Below are 14,236 nucleotides of genomic sequence, written 5' to 3' on the forward strand. Positions count from 1 at the left end.
TGATGGAGGAAATTATAAACGGGGATCAGGAAAAAGCTAATAAATTAAACAAATTCTTCTCCACTGTATTCACAGAGGAAAATGAAATGGCAGGTGAAATACAGTGAGATAAGGTAAACACCCCAGTACAGGACCCCTGTCTAACCCAGGAAGAAGTACAGTGCCGCCTACAAAAAATCTAAATAGACAAATCACCAGGTCCAGATGGCATTCACCCCCGTGTTCTAAAGGAATTAATGTAATAGACAGACCCCTATTTTTTATATTCAGGGACTCTATAGTGACAGGGACTGTTCCCCAGGACTGGCGCATGGCAAATGTGGGGCCAATATTTAAAAAGGGGTCAAAAGGTGACCACGGGAATTAAAGACCTGTTAGTTTAACCTTCGTTGTATGTAAATTGTCTGAGGGTTTTCTAAGAGATGCTATTTTGGAGTATCTTGATAAAAATATATGTATGACTCCATATCAGCATGGCTTTATGAATGATCGGTCCTGTTAAACTAACCTGATCAGCTTTTATGAGGAGGTGAGCTCCAGATTGGACCAGGAGGAATCACTGGATGTCGTAAATCTGGATTTTTCCAAAGCATTTCATACGGTTCCACATAAAAGATTGGTGCATAAAATGAGAAGGATCGGGCTGGGGGAGAATGTGTGTAAGTAACTGGCTCAGTGATAGGAAACAGAGGTTGTTATAAATTGTACTTATTCTAATTGGGTGACTGTTACAAGTGGGGTACCACAAGGGTCAGTCTTGGGTCCTGTTCTATTTAATATATTCATTAACCCCTTAAGGACCCAGGGTTTTTCCGTTTTTGCTTTCTCATTTTTTCCTCCTTACATTTAAAAAATCATAACTCTTAAAATGTTGCACCTAAAAATCCATATGATGGCTTATTTTTTGCGCCATCAATTCTACCTTGTAATGACGTCAGTCATTTTACCAAAAAATCTACGACGAAACGGAAAAAAAAATTACTGTGAGACAAAATTGAAAAAAAATGCCATTTTGTAACTTTTGGGGGCTTCTGTTTCTACATAGTAAATTTTTCGGTAAAAATTACACCTTTTTTTTTATTCTGTAGGTCCATACGATTAAAATGATACCCTAGTTATGTAGGTTTGATTTTGTTGTACTTCTGGAAAAAATCATAACTACATGCAAGAAAATGTATACGTTTAAAATTGTCATCTTCTGACCCCTATAACCTTTTTATTTTTCTGCGTATGGGGCGGCATGAGGGCTCATTTTTTGAGCCCTGATCTGAAGTTCTAGCGGTACAATTTTTTTATTGATCTGACTTTTTGATAGCTCTTTATTCATTTTTTCATGATATAAAAAGTGACCAAAAATACACTATTTTGGACTTTGGAATTTTTTTGCGCGTACGCCATTGACCGTGCGGTTTAATTAATTATATATTTTTATCATTCAGACATTTCCGCACACGGCAATACCACATATGTTTATTTTTATTTACACAGTTTTTAGTTTTTTTTAAATGGGAATGGGAAAAGGGGGGTGATTAAAATTTTTATTAGGGAAGGGGTTAAATGATCTTTTTTTTTGGCACTTAGGGAGATATAACACTGAACACACGGATCTTTTACATCGTTCAATGGTTTCTCGTAGGAAACCATTGATCGATGATTCTGCCACTTGACTGCTCATGCCTGGATCTCAGGCACTGAGCAGTCATTCGGCGAACGGACAGCAAGGAGGCAGGTAGGGACCCTCCGGCTGTCCTGTAAGCTGTTATGGATGCCACGTCTAAAGGGTTATGGATGCAACTTTGGACGCCACGTCTAAAGGGTTAATAGCGCGTGGCACCACGATCAGTGCTGCGCGCTATTAGCCACAGGTCCCGGCTTAAAGAACCCCCGCGTTATAGAACGGGAGCGGACTCATGATGTACCGGTATGTCATGGGTCCTTAACAGGTTAATGACCTTGTAGAGGGGTTGAATAGTAAAGTAGCAATCTTTGCAGATGATACTAAACTCTGTAAAGCGGTAAACTCTATAGAGGACAGTGCACTGTTACAAATAGATCTGGATAGGTTGGAGGTTTGGGCTGAGAAGTAGCAGATGAAGTTCAACACTGATAAATGTAAGGTAATGCACATGGGGAGGAAAAATGCGGGCTGGGATTATGTATTAAATGGGAGAACACTTGGGACAACTGACGTGGAAAGGGACTTAGGAGTCTTAGTTAACAGTAAATTTAGCTGTAGTGACCAGTGTCGGGCAGCTGCTGCCAAGGCAAATAAAATCATGGGGTGCATCAATAGGGGCATAGATGCCCACGACAAGGAAATTATTCAACCCCTGTACAAATCACTAGTCAGACAACACATAGAATACTGTGTACCGTATTAGGCACCAGTGTACAAGAAAGATATAGTGGAGGTGGAGAGGGTTCAAAGACGGGAAACCAGGAAAATATGGGGAATGGGAGGACTACAGTACCCAGAAAGATTATCAGAATTAGGGTTATTTAGTTTAGAAAAAAGAAGGCTTAGGGGCGACCTAATAACTATGTATAAATATATCAGGGGACCGTACAGAGATCTCTCCCATGATCTATTTATACCCAGGACTGTGTCCATAACAAGGAGGCATCCTCTACGTCTGGAGGAAAGAAGGTTTCTACACCAGCAGACAGGGGTTCTTCACTGTAAGAGCAGTGAGACTGTGGAACTCTCTGCCAGAGGGGGTTATCATGGTGAACTCTGTAAAAGAGCTCAAAAGGGGTCTGGATGCATTTCTGGAGAATAATAACATTGCTGGTTATGAATACTAGATTTATAGGGACAGAACGTTGATCCAGGGATATATTCTGACTGCCATATTTGGAGTCGAGAAGGAATTTTTTACCTCTAGTATGAGGGTTTTTTGCCTTCCTCTGGATTAACTCAGTAGGGACTCATTAGGGTTATAGGTTGAACTTGATAGACTCTGGTCTTTTTTCAACCTTATGAACTATGTTACTATGTATCCACTGCACTGAGAGGCTTTGTGGAACCTCTGATGAGAGTTGGAAACCTGAGGTGGACAGACTCAAAAAGGGGACATCTTCTTTGTATGAAAAACACATTTTTGTTGACTGTTTTGTTGGGTGGCTGGTAGTAAACCATCTGTACAGAAAGAGAAGATTTTGTGTAGTTTCGCACTGAACAAGGGATTATTTTGTATTTGTTTGTGCCTGAAATTAAAGGGGTATTCCAGGCCAAAACTTTTTTTATATATATCAACTGGCTCCGGAAAGTTAAACAGATTTGTAAATTACTTCTATTAAAAAATCTTAATCCTTCCAATAGTTATTAGCTTCTGAAGTTGAGTTGTTATTTTCTGTCTAACTGCTCTCTGATGACTCACGTCCCGGGAGCTGTGCAGTTCCTATGGGGATATTCTCCCATCATGCACAGCTCCCTGGACGTGACATCATCATTGAGCAGTTAGACAGAAAACTTCAGAAGCTAATAACTATTGGAAGGATTAAGATTTTTTTATAGAAGTAATTTACAAATCTGTTTAACTTTCCGGAGCCAGTTGATATATATAAAAAAAGGTTTTGCCTGGAATACCCCTTTAAGGGCTATATTTGTTTTGGTTACTGAAAAAACAGAAAGAAGCTCTGTATAAATGTAATTTCTGTGTCCCTGGTTGCTATTTTCCCACTATCTGACTGGTTCTACAGAGCTAATCTCCCACTATCTATCTATCTATCTATCTATCTATCTATCCTCTAGATAAATTTTTTTTTTTTTTTGCACAAAAATTATCTATCCTAACTGAACACACTTGAGCACAACCGCCTTCATGTTTCCTTCCTGTTTTCAGATGGCAACAGAAAACAAAGCAAAAAGTATAACACTAGAGCTGCGATCTTACACACATGAGCTTTAAGAAGCAATAAAAGCCATAATGGCATGCTTATTCATTCACAGCTGAACATGTTTTCAGGGGTAAAGAACCCTTTTTCAGACTTGTAAATGCATTCTGAGGTCTGAAGAATGTCTCTTTACCCTAAAAACATGTTCAAGCTTCATTTTTTCTAGGAAAGCATTTGTGTAAGAGTGCAGCTCTATTGGTAAATAATTTTTGTGTTTTTTTCTGTTGATATTTGTTATGCTCGACTATCTATAAACCTCACCAAAAAAGAAATCAATACCAAACAAATGGTATGAAACTGAGCATGAATATAAACTACACCAATTTAAATGAAAAGTGCACACAACCAACTCAAATAAATTACATCAAAAGAATCTTAATTGACATATACCATGTATGAAAACATATTAAAAATACATAGACTGTCCGGTATGTGTTCGGGTGTCTATATACTTGTGATGTGTTTTGTATTATACAATGATGTCATAAACAATGATATGCCAATAAAGGTTCTTCTGATCTAATTTATTTGAGCTGGTTGTGTGCACTTTTCACTTGAATTGTTATATCTATACCTGCTGCAGCAGAGTGGTCCCCTATGTTCTTTCTCCGGAGTAGGATATCCCGTGATATTGGGTGTTGTGGCTGCCCTACAACCTCCTTAGGTGATTTTCTCTAGAAGGTTTTATCCTATAACACAATTGAAAAAAGAAGAAAAAGACTGGCAACCACAAAAGATGCACACCAACATATGTACAAATGTTACGCCGAGCGCTCCGGGTCCCCGCTCCTCCCCGGAGCGCTCACGGCGTCTCTCTCCCTGCAGCGCCCCGGTCAGTCCCGCTGACCGGGAGCGCTGCACTGACATGGCCGTCGGGGATGCGATTCGCACAGCGGGACGCGCCCGCTCGCGAATCGCATCCCAAGTCACTTACCCGTCCCGGTCCCCTGCTGTCATGTGCTGGCGCGCGCGGCTCCGCTCTCTAGGGCGCGCGCGCGCCAGCTCTCTGAGACTTAAAGGGCCAGTGCACCAATGATTGGTGCCTGGCCCAATTAGCTTAATTGGCTTCCACCTGCTCCCTGGCTATATCACATCACTTCCCCTGCACTTCCTTGCCGGATCTTGTTGCCTTGTGCCAGTGAAAGCGTTTAGTGTTGTCCAAAGCCTGTGTTACCTGAACTCCTGCTATCCATCTTGACTACGAACCTTGCCGCCTGCCCCGACCTTCTGCTACGTCTGACCTTGCCTCTGCCTAGTCCTTCTGTCCCACGCCTTCTCAGCAGTCAGCGAGGTTGAGCCGTTGCTAGTGGATACGACCTGGTTGCTACTGCCGCAGCAAGACCATCCCGCTTTGCGGCGGGCTCTGGTGAACACCAGTAGCCTCTTAGAACCGGTCCACCAGCACGGTCCACGCCAATCCCTCGCTGACACAGAGGATCCACAACCTGTAAGCCGAATCGTGACAGTAGATCCGGCCATGGATCCCGCTGAGGTGCCGCTGCCAAGTCTCGCTGACCTTACCACGGTGGTCGCTCAGCAATCGCAGCAAATTGCCCAACAAGGACAGCAGCTGTCGCAGTTGACCGCCACCTTACAGCAACTTCTGCCTCTTCTACAGCAGCAACCATCTCCTCCGCCAGCTCCTGCACCTCCTCCGCAGCGAGTGGCCGCTCCTTGCCTCCGCTTGTCCCTGCCGGACAAATTTGATGGGGACTCTAGACTCTGCCGTGGATTTCTGTCTCAGTGTTCCCTGCATATGGAGATGTTGTCGGACTTGTTTCCTACAGAACGGTCTAAGGTGGCGTTCGTAGTGAGCCTTCTTTCAGGAAAGGCCTTGTCTTGGGCCACACCGCTCTGGGACCGCAATGATCCTGCCACAGCCACAGTCCAGTCCTTCTTCGCTGAGGTCCGTAGTGTCTTTGAGGAGCCAGCCCGAGCTTCTTCTGCCGAGACTGCCCTGCTGAACCTGGTCCAGGGTAATTCTTCAGTGGGCGAGTACGCCATCCAATTTCGTACTCTTGCTTCCGAATTATCATGGAATAACGAGGCTCTCTGCGCGACCTTTAAAAAAGGCCTATCCAGTAGCATCAAGGATGTGCTGGCCGCACGAGAGATTCCTGCCAACCTGCAAGAACTTATCCATTTGGCCACCCGCATTGACATGCGTTTTTCTGAGAGACATCAGGAGCTCCGCCAGGAAAAAGACTTAGATCTCTGGGCACCTCTCCCACAGTATCCTTTGCAATCTACGCCTGGGCCTCCCGCCGAGGAGGCCATGCAAGTGGATCGGTCTCGCCTGACCCAGGAAGAGAGGAATCGCCGTAGGGAAGAAAATCTTTGTCTGTACTGTGCCAGTACCGAGCATTTCTTGGTGGATTGCCCTATTCGTCCTCCACGTCTGGGAAACGCACGCACGCACCCAGCTCACGTGGGTGTGGCGTCTCTTGGTTCAAAGTCTGCTTCTCCACGTCTCACGGTGCCCGTGAGGATTTCTCCTTCAGCCAACTCCTCCCTCTCAGCCGTGGCCTGCTTGGACTCTGGTGCCTCTGGGAATTTCATTTTGGATTCTTTGGTGAATAAATTCTGCATCCCGGTGACCCGTCTCGTCAAGCCGCTCTACATTTCCGCGGTCAACGGAGTTAGATTGGATTGCACCGTGCGTTACCGCACAAAACCCCTCTCAATGTGCATTGGACCCCACCACGAAATGATTGAATTTTTCGTCCTTCCCAACTGCACCTCTGAGGTCCTCCTCGGTCTGCCATGGCTCCAGCTTCATTCTCCCACCCTTGACTGGACCACCGGGGAGATCAAGAACTGGGACTCTGCTTGCCACAAGAAATGCCTCTCCCCCCCTCCCAGTCCCGTCAGGCAAGCCTCAGTGCCTCCTCATGGCCCCCGTCCTGGTGTCACCCTGCCCCGTGCCAAGCTTCACCCTCTGCCCTCCCTCCCCATTCCCACTCCTGCTGTACGGCCTGCCTTTGGGGAAACCCTTCAATCACTCCCGGTGTCCTCATCCCATGGGAAGCAGTTACCGGACAAAGAAAGGGGGAGACCTAAGGGGGGGGGGTACTGTTACGCCGAGCGCTCCGGGTCCCCGCTCCTCCCCGGAGCGCTCACGGCGTCTCTCTCCCTGCAGCGCCCCGGTCAGTCCCGCTGACCGGGAGCGCTGCACTGACATGGCCGTCGGGGATGCGATTCGCACAGCGGGACGCGCCCGCTCGCGAATCGCATCCCAAGTCACTTACCCGTCCCGGTCCCCTGCTGTCATGTGCTGGCGCGCGCGGCTCCGCTCTCTAGGGCGCGCGCGCCAGCTCTCTGAGACTTAAAGGGCCAGTGCACCAATGATTGGTGCCTGGCTCAATTAGCTTAATTGGCTTCCACCTGCTCCCTGGCTATATCACATCACTTCCCCTGCACTTCCTTGCCGGATCTTGTTGCCTTGTGCCAGTGAAAGCGTTTAGTGTTGTCCAAAGCCTGTGTTACCTGAACTCCTGCTATCCATCTTGACTACGAACCTTGCCGCCTGCCCCGACCTTCTGCTACGTCTGACCTTGCCTCTGCCTAGTCCTTCTGTCCCACGCCTTCTCAGCAGTCAGCGAGGTTGAGCCGTTGCTAGTGGATACGACCTGGTTGCTACTGCCGCAGCAAGACCATCCCGCTTTGCGGCGGGCTCTGGTGAACACCAGTAGCCTCTTAGAATCGGTCCACCAGCACGTTCCACGCCAATCCCTCGCTGACACAGAGGATCCACAACCTGTAAGCCGAATCGTGACAACAAATAAATATAAATATTGCTTTATTAGAAAAACCACAAAGGGAGAGGCCATCTTAAAAACACACAAATAGATATACAGAGAGAAGGGATGTAACCCTACCTCAACCCCCTAACAAGCCTATACTCCTAACCAAAGAAGAAATGTGTAGTATTAATGCTACACATTTCTTCTTTGGTTAGGAGTATAGGCTTGTCATATACACATATTTTTTGGTGCCTTCAGCACTCTGGTGTTATGTTGTTAAGTATATAGTGGTACTGTATTAATTATTGTTGAGGATTATTATTTATATACTATATATACATACACTTCCTCTTTGTCACATTCTTGGTATCTTTTTGTGTGAGGGCATTGCTTATATTATATCTATTTGCTATGCATATTGCTGTATTTACTCTTTGTGGACTTGGTAGGGTTCATTTGCATTGATTTTGTGGACAGTTTTCCACCGATACGCTATTTAGCGTCGGTTAGGGGGTTGAGGTAGGGTTACATCCCTTCTCTCTGTACATCTATTTGTGTGTTTTTAAGACGGTCTCTCCCTTTGTGGTTTTTCTAATAAAGCAATATTTATATTTATTTGTACATATGGTGGTGTGCATCTTTTGTGGTTGCCAGTCTTTTTCTTCTTTTTTCAATTGTGTTATGTTTGGGCAACATCCTTGCACCCACGTTCATTATTTCAGCGGTGCCCATCGCTTTCTTTAGTGCGGTTTTATCCTATGATGCGCTTTTTTTTTTCTTTTTTTTTCCTCTGTTCCTGTTTTGAGATGGCTTTCCCATTATCCATGTACAGTCCGAGAGAGAGAGAACATTTTATATATCAAATGTGTCACTAACAGATTGTGGGGGAAAATATAGAAACACCTGCCTTGCATTTATAAAAGCCAAAACTAGAAATGTTTGCTATACAGCATGTAACAATTAGCAATAGAAGGCTCCTATATGCAAATAATCAGTATGGAAAAAAATCTGTGGATTAAACCTTAAGAGGATTTATCCTTGAATGAGGAACGCAGCCTTGAAATCCAGGGACATTTAGCTTACATGACAAACCACAGTATTCAAAAGCTAAATGAAACTGCAAAGATGCTGTCAATCATGAAAAGTCAGAATAACATGACATTCGACATGTCACTGGGATTGACGTACAAGTCCCAAAGCAATAAATACAGACTGACAGAGAGGAAAACAAAGCCCTAGACATAAAATAACAACATCAACTTGTGAAACCTAAATATCCTGGATTCAACAGTCTACAGCTGAAGCAAAGTTTTAGGTAGAACATATACAGGGCTCATTGAAAGGATTATCCCATAATGGAAAAAAACATTATCCCTATCCACAGGATGACTGTAAAGTGTATCATTGATGGGGGTCAAAATGAGAACTGGGGTCCCCTGTCCCCCCTTCTGAATGAAACAGCAGTCAAGAATGCAAGCTGTTGCTCCATTTTGTGGGACTGTAAAAGAAGCTGAGTCCCATAGAGCTTGAATAAAGCAGGGGAAAAGGGGAGACATTTAACTGGGTAGGACTCCTGTCCTCATGATTGCTGTGGATCCCAGTGGTTGGACCACCACTCACCATAGACGATAAGCTCTGATTATTGTAGCTTTGAACAGTTCAGTTATTCCCCACAAACAAGGATGTGTGTTCTGTTTTACTAACCATATACAGTACATACTACAATTTCAATTATATTAAAGGGGTATTCCGGGCAAAAACTATTTATCCCGTATCCAAAGGATAGGGGTTAAGATGTCTGATCGTGGGGGGCCTGCTGCTGAGACCCCCCGCGATCTCCCTGCAGCACCCGCATTCAATGCGGGTGCTGAATCTCCAGTTTGGGAAACCTCCTTTCCGGGACTGGGGGCCGTCACGCCCCGTCCCATAGACATGAATGGAGGGGGCATAGTGTGACATCACGTCCCCAGTCCCGGAAACCCGTAGGTTTCCGAAACTGGAGATTCAGCTCCCGCATGGAATGCGGGTGCTACAGGGAGATCGCGGGGGGTCTCAGCAGCGGGACCCCCGCGATCAGACATCTTATCCCCTATCCTTTGGATAGGGGATAAAATGTTTTGGGCCCGGAATACCCCTTTAAACCTTACATTCTGCAGAACATTTATGAATCCATAAAATATGTCCATAAAACATATATTAATATATGACCTATCCCGAAATAGGTCACAGAATGTCATATGTAAGTGTGCATGTGTGTTGTAATAAACTTGGATATTGAATAAAAATGCAAGACAAAGGTGGGCATCCCCGAACCCAGAGAAGAGAAACTTTTACCATCAGCATTGAAGGGGTTATGTTAGTGTTGGAGCTGTCAAACAGATTTTAAAAGAGGACTGGATGATACTGTTTAGATAAATAATGTTACTTATCACGTATAGTTGGTTACTAAAGTGGGTAATTGATCCATATGGAGTTATTATATCAGATAGTTGCCAATGTCAGAGGACTTTATTCTTTCCTTTGAATTGACCCAATAAAATAATAAGTTGAACTTCATGGACTTTCTTTCACTTCAAAGTTGTACTGAGCTATAAGCAGCACCTGTATAATTCTGTGGGCACTACTTTACCTTCATATACTTACCATGTCACACAGAGGCATACGTTTTTTTTACTTTTTTTATTACATACTAGCTGAATACCCGGCGTTGCCCGGTTTTTCCTTCCTAATCCTGGTTGGGGAGGAAAATCAACAAAGGAGGAAGCTTTTGACTTCATATCCCGTCCTCATATATTGTTGTCATATCCTATCCCCTCCTCCTATCCCGACCTCCTATCCCGAACTCCTATCCCATCCTCCTATCCCCACCTCCTATCTCGACCTCCTATTTCGACCTCCTATCCCGTCCTCCTATCTCGACCTCCCATCTCGACCTCCTATCCCGAACTCATATCCCTACCTCCTCTCCTGACCTCCTATCCCGACCTCCTATCCCGTCCTCCTATCCCGTCCTCCTATCTCGACCTCCTTTCCAGACCTCCCATCTCGACCTCCTATCCCGACCTCCTATCCCGACCATCCCGTCCTCCTATCTTGACCTCCTATCTCAACCTCCTATCTCGACCTCCCATCCCGTCCTCATATCCCGACCTGTAATATGTGTACCAGGTATTGAAATATCTCCAGCCGTACGGAAGTTATGTGAGAACATACATTTCCCATTGATTTGCATGGGACATTAAACAAAAACCCTGACCCTCACAAATGGGGGTAGTTAAGGGTTAAATTAACTATCCTATATTTTAAGTGGGCATATAAGTAACATGTGACCAAGTATTATTGAAATATCTCCAGCCGTTTGGAAGTTATGCAGTAACATATATTTCCCATAGACTTGTATGGGACTTTACACAAAAAACCCCGCCCCTGGCAAATGGGGGTGAGTAAGGGTTAAATCACCTATCCTATGTTTGTTGTTGACATATAAGTAACATGTGTGTCAAGTTTCATGTTAATATCTTTAGCCGTTTGGAAGTTTTTGTGGAACATATACACAAACACACACACACACACATACATATACACACACACATACACATACACACACATGTTGAGTTTTATATATATAGATAAATCAGACAGAAAATGAATGGTGACTTAATTGGAAGCTGTATGATAGATATTAAGACATATTTCCCCTTATTTGTTACTTTTCTTCTGTTTACTGTTTCGATAAAGCTAGCTATACACATAAGACAGTTGTCAGCCAATAACTACCTCTCCTGATTCCCCCCAACGAGATCTGAATGAAGGCAGGAAAGAAAGCCCCTTTTAAATGCCTCTGGTGGTGGCTTACTTCTTCAAGGACAAAAGGACCAGGCAGTTAAATTCCAACATGTCCATTGGGGACAGAGAGTCAAGAGGCTACAATTCACATGTGCGGCCTATGTTCCTGGAATCGACAAGTGCAGCTGATACATATGAGTCCGCCTGGGGTTAAAGTGTGCAGTGACAGGAGGTCCAGGGGGTACTAATGGGGCAATAGTTATCAGTCTTAAGAAGCTCTCCTAGCTCTTCCATACTACCCTAGGCTTGCAAGGTGACACAGTGCACAACTGATGGTAGTGATGATGTTTTCCCTTGGAATACCTTGTGTAGTTTTTGACTTGATTTTGGGGTGTCTGTTAAGGTCAAGTGCAATGTGAGACCAGACACATGAACAAACTCACAGTGCTTTATTGGAAACCATATGTTCTTCCATAAATGAAGCAGCCTCTCCCTCCTGAAGGGCCTGAAAGTTAGCCTCTCCACATGGTGAGAGAGATGTTGTCAGAGAAGCAGGTCAGCCTGTAGGCTCCTCATAAGATTCTTCATCCAGCTTGGGGTTCATGTAAAGAATTTCTGTCTGAGGCTTACTGCTTACTAGTCCCGTTCTAAGAGATTTTCGTTATTGGGAGCAACTTTACTAGAGAGATAAGTGGATATCTGATGCCACTTCTGAGCTCTGCAAGGATTTAGTTACTACTTCTCTAGGGGAAAAAACAAGGGACTAGCAATAGCATCAATAGATAAAATTGGAGTAAAGAGCACAAGCTTCAATTACCTTAGTATACACCAACTTTATGGAATACCCTGCTTCAGTCAAAAGCCTGCCTGCTGGATTATTCATGACACACTTCATCAATTATTCTCCATATTATAAATAAGGGAACGCCCTGTATGCATTACTTAGAATTGCAAACTAAACTGTACCAGGATTTAAGAGATTTTGTATATAATAGTTAATTTCTGTATGATATATTAGGGGACATCACTACCAAACACAGTATATAATGAATAATTAAGAAAAGTGCATATATATCATATTGATACAGATTATTTTTATCTCATTTAAAAAATGATACCCATAATTGCTATCACATTGCTATTTAATAATACACAATGGCCCTCATTTTCTAACAGGATTCCTACTCTTTTTGTCGGGTTTTGTGCCTAAATTCTGTCGCACGGACCATGTGACAAAATGTGCAACAGAAAAAAAACGACAGAATCAAAATCAGAGTAAAAAAAATGTATAAAAAAAAAATACAAAATGGGCTAGGTTTTTCGGGAAAAGAGGCCCGTCTCTATCCCCCACTCTGCCTTCCTTTCCTGCTCCCCTACTGCCACAAGCGATGTTACTAATAAATATAGCTTTTTGATTCAAGAGAAGTCTGGGTGAGTGCTCCGTGCTTTTCATATCTACATATCTACAGTTTACCTGCATGTTTAGCGTGAGCACCTTGTCTGGACTCTCTGCCGATGCCGTAGGAGATCGTGCCATACTGTTGGTTTTGGTTGGTGGTGCTGAGACACCTCTATTAGTAATTGTCTACTTCATAACTGTCTATTCATTGGTGTTATGGTGCATCCTTATATCAAATAAAAAGCAGCCTTCCATAGAAGCCAATGAAAAGCTTAGCTTTAACGGTTAACATGGTACAGGAAAATGAAAAGTGAATTCTAATTTGCTACTATGGCCAACATTGATACCCAAGGGCAGGGGTCAGCAACCCGCGGCTCCAGAGCCGCATGCTGCTCTTTTACACCTTTGCCGCGGCTCCGTCACCCTCATTCCGGGACAATGCAGTGTCCCGGAATGATCTGAGCCCGTGAGCCGCCGTCACGGCATCGTCAGTTTTACTTACCTGCTCTGGTGCCATCGGAGCGGAGTCTCTTCTTCCGGGGCCGCGCGGATCCTCACTGTCATGTGACAATGTAACGTTACATGACAGTGACGTCGCCGGCCTGCGCCTCAATCGAGGAGCGCCGCCGGGAGAGGAAGACGCCAAGTGAGGAGCTGGTGAGTATGTGATGTACATTACTCACTTGACAGCGGGGCGTTAACCCCTCACCCCGCGGCAGTGTTAATGCTGCCGCGGGGTGAGAGGTTAACGCTGCCGCTGCCATGGGGTGAGGGGTTAAGTTACCCCTCACCCTATGGCAGCAGTAGCGTTAACCCCTCACCCTGTGGCAGCATTAACCCCCCTCTCCCCAGTGCATTAACCCCACTCTCCCCAGCCCACCCCAGGCCCCAAAAAAAGCCCACCCCAGTCCTGGGCCCAAAAAAAAAGCCAACCCCAGGCCTGGGCCCCCCCAAAAAAGCACACCCCATGCCTGGGCCCCCACAAAAAAAGCCCACCCCAGGCCTGGGCCCCAAAAAAGCCCACCCCAGGCCTATATCTATTAATTTGCAAAAATATATTTTACATTGTTAAGTGAAAGTCCTTTTTTTCTTCAGATTGACAGCTGACTGCACGATCCTGTATATATAGCATTAAGGTAAGAAACAATATTGTTACGCCGAGCGCTCCGGGTCCCCACTCCTCCCCGGAGCGCTCACAGCGTTCTCCTGTTCGCAGCGCCCCGGTCAGGCCCGCTGACCGGGTGCGCTGCGATAATGTCTCCAGCCGGGATGCGATTCGCGATGCAGGACGCGCCCGCTCGCGGTGCGCATCCCAGCCCGCTTACCAGACTCGTTCCCCATCTGTGCTGTCCCGGCGTGCGCGGTCCCGCTCCCTAGGGCGCTCGCGCGCCGGCTCTTTGCGATTTAAAGG

The sequence above is a fragment of the Hyla sarda genome, chromosome 1 (assembly GCF_029499605.1).
Source record: "Hyla sarda isolate aHylSar1 chromosome 1, aHylSar1.hap1, whole genome shotgun sequence".
NCBI classification, from domain to species: domain Eukaryota; kingdom Metazoa; phylum Chordata; class Amphibia; order Anura; family Hylidae; genus Hyla; species Hyla sarda.